The 8,317-nt window shown below is 36.7% G+C and overlaps 1 long non-coding RNA gene across 1 annotated transcript in view; it reads right to left on the bottom strand.

Moving 5' to 3' along the window:
* LOC137333132 (uncharacterized) overlaps nt 1-8,043 on the bottom strand; it is a 74,834-nt gene extending 66,791 nt beyond the window's left edge. Inside the window, exons 1-2 of the long non-coding RNA XR_010965802.1 lie at nt 8,004-8,043; nt 5,901-6,001 (exon numbers count right to left, since the gene is read on the bottom strand). This is a non-coding gene — a long non-coding RNA (uncharacterized lncRNA). The remainder of the gene's footprint in view (nt 1-5,900; nt 6,002-8,003) is intronic.
* Between the last annotated feature and the right edge of the window lie 274 nt (nt 8,044-8,317).

An 8,317-nucleotide genomic window follows, 5' to 3' on the forward strand; every position in this document is an offset into this window, starting at 1 on the left:
TAGAGGAATAGGCTTGAGGGGCTGAATGGCCTACTAATGTTCTTATTCTACCTTTACTGGGAGGTGTTATATTATTCTTAGAATTACAGGAAATTAAATAAATAAAATGTATACAGAAACATTCCCTTCCAGAAAATTAAGAGTGGTAAGGCTCCTGTTGCATGGTCCCAAAATGTTACTTGCCTTTTATTTTGAATACTGGTCACAGATCCATGCTGGATCACTTCATCTTTCCAATAGAATATTTACAGACGTTAAATGATTCTGCACACTTCTAAGGTGCAATGTAAAGAACACAAATCAATTTGGTGGCCAGATACAAAAAGGGTAGGATTCCCGGCTTGCCCACATATAACTGTACACACTACACTATAAATACTAGTCAATCTCCTCTGGTGTTGCGCACACAAGAATCAAGACCAAGTGTAGTCCTACAGCTGAAGCAGGATTAAAGGGTGGACAAATATAATTCTGTTCCCATTTTAAAGTAATACATTTTGTCCTTAAATTTACATAATGCTTTGATTTGATATTATAGTTAAATAACAAAAAACTTACCACAATTTGGGAAGCAGAGAAGTATAGTTTGTTGTAATACAAGAGTGTCTCTGCAGTATCAACTGAGGAGATGGGAGATGTAAAACTGATGTGTACAGCACCACCAATGGCTGGAGGATGTAATTACAGTGATAAGTTTACATAGGCCATTTCTATTATAAATATGGACGTAGGAATTTAGACAGGAGGTGTGCACAATTTATTTTTAAATATGCATATTTATTAGTCATGTTGTTCACTCAGGGAAGCATTAATTGTGCACTGATTCAATCCTGAAGCATTTATTTTAGAAACAGAATTTTACAGTTGGTCTCACCAGTTAGTTCCACTGTACATTCCTTTCAGCAATGAATTAATGTTCTATTTGAGTGGTCATGATTTAATGCAATTTGAAAAGCTACTTTCATTCATTGGATAATTTCATAACCTTTTATCTCAGCCTAGGATATTTTAAGAAGCAATATCCTAAACACGGTGAACTATAGACCATCACATTTGTGTTCAGCTAATAAGTTCCTGCCGTCCCCAAACAGGGGTTTAGTGCAGACTGATTAGTTGCTCAAAGAACTCTTAATTCACCAGACTGATAGGCAGACCTGTTCCATCATTATCTTAAATCTCTCTCTTGCTATTGCATATCTTTCTCTTGTTATCTCGAAGTATACCAGTAATTAGGTGTGATCATGGATCTGTGAAACCTTAAACCACTGAACATTCAGGTGCAGACTCAAGGGATTGAGTCATTTAACTCAATCCATCATCTTAAATCCCTAGAGCGTTTTTTTTTTAAAACTATATCTGCAAAATGTAGCTTTGTACATTAATTAACTGTACATAAATGCTTGTATGTATATCAGAGCTTAATTTCAATAAAATCAATTGCCTTTCTGATTAAACCACTATTTCACTGCTATAAATATCTTTCTTGCAAAGTGTATTGCAGGAAAACTGGGCAGAGTTTGGCCAGATGGATCTGTGGTGATCCCATTGGGAGAAGTGATTTGCAGGCCATTTGCTCATCCCGAGCAATATAATGAGCAATGAACACAATTGCCGTTGTGCAGATAGTGTGTGTGCTAGCTACTGTTGCATTACTGTTATTCATCAAAGTTTGCTATAACATTGCAGAATGAACACAGGCAACCATATGTTCGAATGGAGTCATCGATGGTTGGTTGAATTGCACAAGAGTCCGTTTGCTCAGATTACTAAAGCGTGTTGAATAAAGACTTGCGTTTCTGCATTATTTCTACATGAAAGGTCTTGACAGTACACTCAAAGATGCCGATGCAGAGGCAACATTCGGAGTTAAAATACATTGAGAATATTGAGGATAGAGACCCGGCTAATGCTAGTAGTGGAATTTCACTCTGCGGATCAGAAATATCATGAGGTGGTTGCTTCTCCCCCTTCCCTAGTTATGAACATCCTACAGCATGTTACTTGGTCTGCCACCTGTATTGTCAATCACCTTGCTTAAAAAGAACATTTTCTGGTTCAGCTGTGGCAGTGACAAGGTTTCTCAGCATGGATTTACTTAAATACCTAGTGTGCCATGGACAGCCCCAAAGCCTCCTATATTTAGTTAAGTTCAAAAAGCTGTTGACTTTACCATCGTGGGAACACTTGTAATCATGTGATGCTGCTCAAATCACCACAAATACCAGTCTGCTATTTCCCTCCAAGATCACAGCTTGTGTAGCATCCCGTGGGAATTATAGCCAACATCTCAGTTTGCAATTTTGCTAACTTTCATGGTTCTGCCTCTTGCTTCATGTCAAAATACAAACACACACTCACATACTTCAAACCTCTAAACAGACTATCAACTGTCTTAGAAACATCCTAAAAATATTGTATAGATGAAAAAAAGAGAGCAATGTAGCTTTGTGTTTGATTTTTCTTTTTTCTTTTTGGCTGCATATCGTGGCACCACAAGTCCTGGCCAGAATGGAGATGATTGGGTAATTCCCCCGTCAATCACGCCTGGAGACTGCACTGCTGTAAGTGTCTGGGATTGATTTTACGCACAGAATTTGTATTATGTAACTATCCTCCACTCACTGCATTTTGCTGGAGTAAATAAACCGTTTGCTGCAGTGCGCTGTTTAAATAGACTCTGTTTGCTGTAAGTCCTGCCCCGCCTCCAACTCATTGGCCGACACCATGGTGTCGACGTTCACTTTGTTTTTTTTTTCTTCTACTTGCTCTGTTCTCATTATAACACTCACCCACTGCAAGCAGGAGTATAGTCAGGTACTTGCTCCCAGGCCTCCACCAATGCTACTTCTAGCTGAACATGAAGCAGATACACAAGATTGGTGTACACAAGATCACATAACATGGTAACCACCTGAGCCCCAATCTTGTCCTCCTTCCTCGTGGAGGGAGGCACGAGAAGTTAAAAGCTCAACAGAGCAAATCAGTGCTCCAACTTGCTGTGTTGCACACTGATGCTCTAAATGCACAGTCCTACCATGCCGCCAAGACGGGGACTTGCTGGCGAGAGAAAGCATAGGCAAGGACGGATGGAGTGAAAAGCAAAGAAAAACGAAGGAAGGAAGGAGCCACCAGGAGAGGGCAAACAAAAAGAGAAAAGAGAAATGAGTACAGCAGGACAAATCTAAAGAAGCAGCTACAGAGGAAGAAAACAAAGACCACAAAACCAAAAGAAAAGTAGAAAGGCAAATGAAGAGGTGAAAAGAGGGAAACAATGGCAGTAGATGGGCGAATGTTCTAAATGTGCGACATAGCCTTAAAAGTGAAAAACAATCCTGCATGTTTGAATGAAAATACGAGGAAAACTAAAGTTTATTTGCATCTACATTTGTAACATACACAAAATTAAGAGAGAACATCTGGACCAGGATTTTCTACTTCTCCGCAGGCAAGCATGCACATTTTTTGGCCATTCGTCTTAAATGAGCAGAAAATCTCAGGCTGATGGGTGCAGAGGCAGAAAGTCCCAGTTACCATCTATGGGAAAAGCCCAATCAGGATATGAGATAACTGCCTTATCCCTTATTAATGGAGCATTTAAACTACAACTTTGAGTATCGGTAGGAAAAACCATTTACGTTTCACACCAACACAGAAGTGGTAGTGTAAATCCCTAGTCAAGGCCCAACTCCATCCTCCAGAGATTCTCACAACACTTTGTTCTGAAGTCAGATCAGGCCTGGAATCCAGATTTACATTCCAACTTTGTTTCTAACTTGCACCAATGCTGAAGTTGTATTGTAAATACATCCCACATTATTTAGGTCCGAGCACAATTGAAAATTAAGTCAAGTCAATCAAGTTCCCAAATACATTATCATGCTTAAAGTTTTTAAAATCAAAAGTTACAACAGCAACTTTAAAAAAAAAAATTCTCCCCTTTATAATAAAACTCTACACACTAAACGTATTGCATTAGTAAAAGGAAAAATACATATCATTTCAAGTGAGATATGCACAATTGTCAATCTCAATGCGTTTGAGTAGGATTTCAGGCAATTGAAAGAGAGATTATAAGCTACTGAAATAAATGAAACTGAAATTGTTTTTTCACAGACTAAACAAACTGGCTTCATTCGTTTACCAAGAAAAAATCGTGCACAAGTAGAGAAAAATTAAGGCAGAGTTAAGTGCACATCTTTTGCAGGTAAACTATTTCAAATTGATTCCTTAGTTAATCTCAATAGCTGGTGTCAAAAGCATCATCAGAAGAGCCAATTAATATGGTTAAACTACACCCAGAGCATTTTTATTTTGGTTGAAAATTAGTCTAATTACACAATGCGCAACTTGTTTATGGGCAACGGGTTAAGGCAGGAAAGAAATATACTCAATGATGTTTAAAAACAGCAATTTCTGCATTTTAACATAACACAGTTTATTTCAATGGATCGTTATGGGATTGCCCCTCTTGCTGATTACACCAAATGATCAATGGTGCTTGACTGAGCCATAGATAATGAAATGATCTATAGATACCCCAAGGACTGATAAAATTACTGAAATCAATGGAGCTTTCAAAACACAAACCCAAAGATTTGATGGCTCCAATCACTTAAATCCAAAGCTGCACAAACATGAACTCTTCTGTTATAAAGATCAGGGAGAGGACTATTATTCGTGCTTATTGGAAGGCTAAACAGATGCAAATACCTGATCTCCTTGTTGATTATACAATCAGAAATGTCAGGCTGTAATAGTTATGAAACTGCATAATCTCAATTTTTTTTAAACAAACATTATATTGTTATTATTTCCCATATTTATATAGAATTTACAGCACAGAAACAGGCCTTTCAGCCCAACTGGTCTATGCAAGCCTTTATGCTCCAAACAAGTCTCCTTTCACCCCTCTTCACCTAACCCTATCAGCATAACCTTCTAATCACAAGACTTCAGTAAAGGTTTTTGTTGAAGAAAAGGCTCAAAAGCAATAGATTTTATCAGAAACAAAATATATAAGAGTTTACAATACTCACAAACTAAGCATTTAATTTTGTGAACAAGTCAAAGATCCCAAACCTCCATTCTTTCTTTGGACAGGATATGTAATTCATTTTAGCAACTAAAATCTTAATTTGCGAGGGAACCCTTTTAGATTAAAAGATCCATTTTTTTCCTTAAATTCTTAAATAATCCAAGACTACAAATTCATTAAAATTCATGCCACCATTAAACTGTCCTCCTGATTATCAAAACTTTTGTTAATCCCATTCTGCAGAAGCTTAATGTTTCTGCACACAATAGATATTCTGCAAAATCTGTGGACAAAATAGTAATTCCTTCATACACATAGAACTCAAAAGGTAGCTGTCATGTATACACTGATCACGTTGATTTAATATCTATGACCAACTTTAAGTTCATATCATCACTGGTACAAAATTACAAAGTAAAGAATGTACTGGAAGAGCAGAGAACAGCTGAAGCTATAAAACGGTCATGACCCTTGACTACATTACCAAAGACTGTTAAAATAAGTCAGTTTCGGTCTGATCTCTTTCGGAACAGCGTTAACCACTTTTCAAGACAGTTAATAAAACTCCAATTAAGATATGAACTTGCTTTACAATTAGGAATTGTAGCAGAACTTGACAGAATATAACTTGTAAATTGCATTGCAAAACAGTTGAGCAAAATAACACTTCTTTTAGCTGACTAAAGCACTTCCAGATGACAATGGATTGATAAACTGTCATAACAAGCCATACCAGAAGAAGGTGTCCAGATTTTAAAAGCCATAGAAAGTGGGAATATGAAAAGATTCTTCCATCCCAATTATAAAGTACGATACAGATAAAATTGGATAACAGGAGTATATAAAACCAGACTTAGTGACTTACCTAAATTTCTTTTAGAAACAGTCTTCAAACTTTCACTGATTGAGAAATAAATAAGAGCCAGCAAAGGGATCTGAATTTTCATGTTTTGGTTTCTTCGGTAGCTGAAATACAAACAAGTTTTTACATAACTCTTAAGAATAACAAAATTCCTTAAAGTTCAAGCTTTATCATGTAGAATTATTTAGCGTGACAATATTTTGACACAAAAGTTCAAAAATGCACTGGTTCAAAACTTCACAATTTTTTTTAATATAAAAAGGTTAAGTTTTAGCAATAACAATGAAATGCTTCAACTGTTGGACTTTACTCAAAGCTAGAGTCTTAGAGTTCTATTATTTATTGAATAGAGCAAATAAAAGATTTCTCAGCTTACTACAGAAAACAAAGGCAATTACAACAAATTCCCTTCCTTTAATTTATTAGAATTTCATTTGGGATTTATGCTTTTTTCAGTTTCGTTGAAACCAGAGTACACCCAAAAATTAAATGAAATAATGCGACAGGAAATCTATTCATAACCATTTGGTCAAACTACATGAAGCCATTCTCAGTTATTTTGCTTCCATTATTCATATGGTAGGACCTAATTACGAATGCTAAAGTTCTCCCATCCCACTTGGTGGCAATAAAATCTCATCGAACTTTTCCCCCCCAAAGTATTATTTTCAAAAATGTTTTAAAGATAAGTGTTCAGAAATAGTGGGTTGCACAGCTGTTTGTGACGTACAAAAACCATTTTTTGGAATACAATTGCCTCTTATACGAGCAATTTTCCTTTGCATTGGAGAAAATTTGACAGGGATTTCAAATTGAATTTGCTATGCAAAATGTGGGTCTGTTAATATACAAACTTCACACAATTTCCAAAATCTGTAACTACTTTCTCAAAATATGTACCTGAGATAGGGCATAGAGTACAAATGTAAAGGACTAGTGATGAATTTATACAAAAGATTGGTTAGGCCATATTTGGAGTTGTGTGTGCAGTTTTGGGTGCCCCATTATAGAAAAGATAATGAAGCAATAGAGAGTGTACAGTGTAGATTCACCAGGATGATGCCAGGGGTGCGGAAAGACACAGGGACTATTTCCATTCGAGTAGACAAAGGCTAATAACAGAGGTTTTTAAAATTAGGAAGCATTTTACTAAAGTTAATAGGAAAAGACTATTTCCTCTGGTTGGTGAGGAATCATCAATTGTAAACAATCACTAAAAGAGTGAGGAGAGGGATAGAAGAAATGTCTTTACTCATAGGATTATTGCCGCATGGAATGAGGCCAGAGAAATTTTGGATAAATATTTGGATAAAAGAAGAAAATACAGGGCTATAAAGAGCGCGGGGCAGCGGGATCAGCTTTGGATTAGTCTAACAAAAAGTTGGCTTGGATTCGATGGGCCAAATGGACTCCAACTGTACTGTAAACTTCAACGGTTCTAGCAAGGAAACTTCACAATGAGACACTCAGGAAACTGTCCTGTTGCAAATGAGAGATGCTAGAACCAGCTCTTGGGAAGTTTTACTGTGGGGGGAATAGGTCAATGTTTTGCACTCTCTGATGGAGGCAAGATCACAAATAACAGTGATCTCTAAGGGATTGGGTAAAACCCTTGGAGATGGCATAGTAGATGAGCCATTGGATGATAGTGACCCCCCCCCCACCCCAGCAGTCAATTCTGGTGATATATCTGGAGTTGATGACTTCCTTAAAAGTATTCAGCTGGCCAATTACAACAAAGTCATTAACTGATGTCCAAAAGCCAGGCATGCAAAATCCAGACGTACAATGTCAAACTTAAGACAGACATGTTCAAATTTCTCAAACATAAAACAAATTTATCACCCAGAGCCGCAGGCTCATTGACCAAAAACATTGGGAAACTTAACTGATGAAAGTGCCAAGCAAAGTACTGAGGTTTTTTTTGAAAAAGTTATCTGATTATTTGTTAATCTGTTAGGGTAAACACTCAACATTATAAAATTAAGTTAATACTAATGCAAGTTATTTCCAGGATCCCCACTAGGCTGTTTGAAAACTTTTAAAATGCAAAATTAACAATGAGTTTCCACTTCACTGTTCCAACCCTACTTGACAAATGCATACCTCTAATGCACCTGCATGTCATTTGCACCTCTATTTTCAATGTAATTTATTTGGCAGTTCCTCGCAATGTGATTACTCAACTCTACCATATTATTTCCCACTGTGAAATGAGAGTCAGAAAAATGAAGTTAGTTTCATTTTAACAGCCCTCTCCGTCAATAAAAGTATCAGTCTGTGCAGTATTAAACCCATATCTCAAAGATAAAAAAAACACTGGATCTAATGTACTTGTCATAGTCCCCAAAACTACATCAATTATTTACCAATTTTGTCACAAAAGCCCAAGTATTTATTATGTTCGGTGGAGTTACATC

This window comes from Heptranchias perlo, chromosome 15 (assembly GCF_035084215.1).
Source record: "Heptranchias perlo isolate sHepPer1 chromosome 15, sHepPer1.hap1, whole genome shotgun sequence".
Classification (NCBI taxonomy): Eukaryota; Metazoa; Chordata; class Chondrichthyes; order Hexanchiformes; family Hexanchidae; genus Heptranchias; species Heptranchias perlo.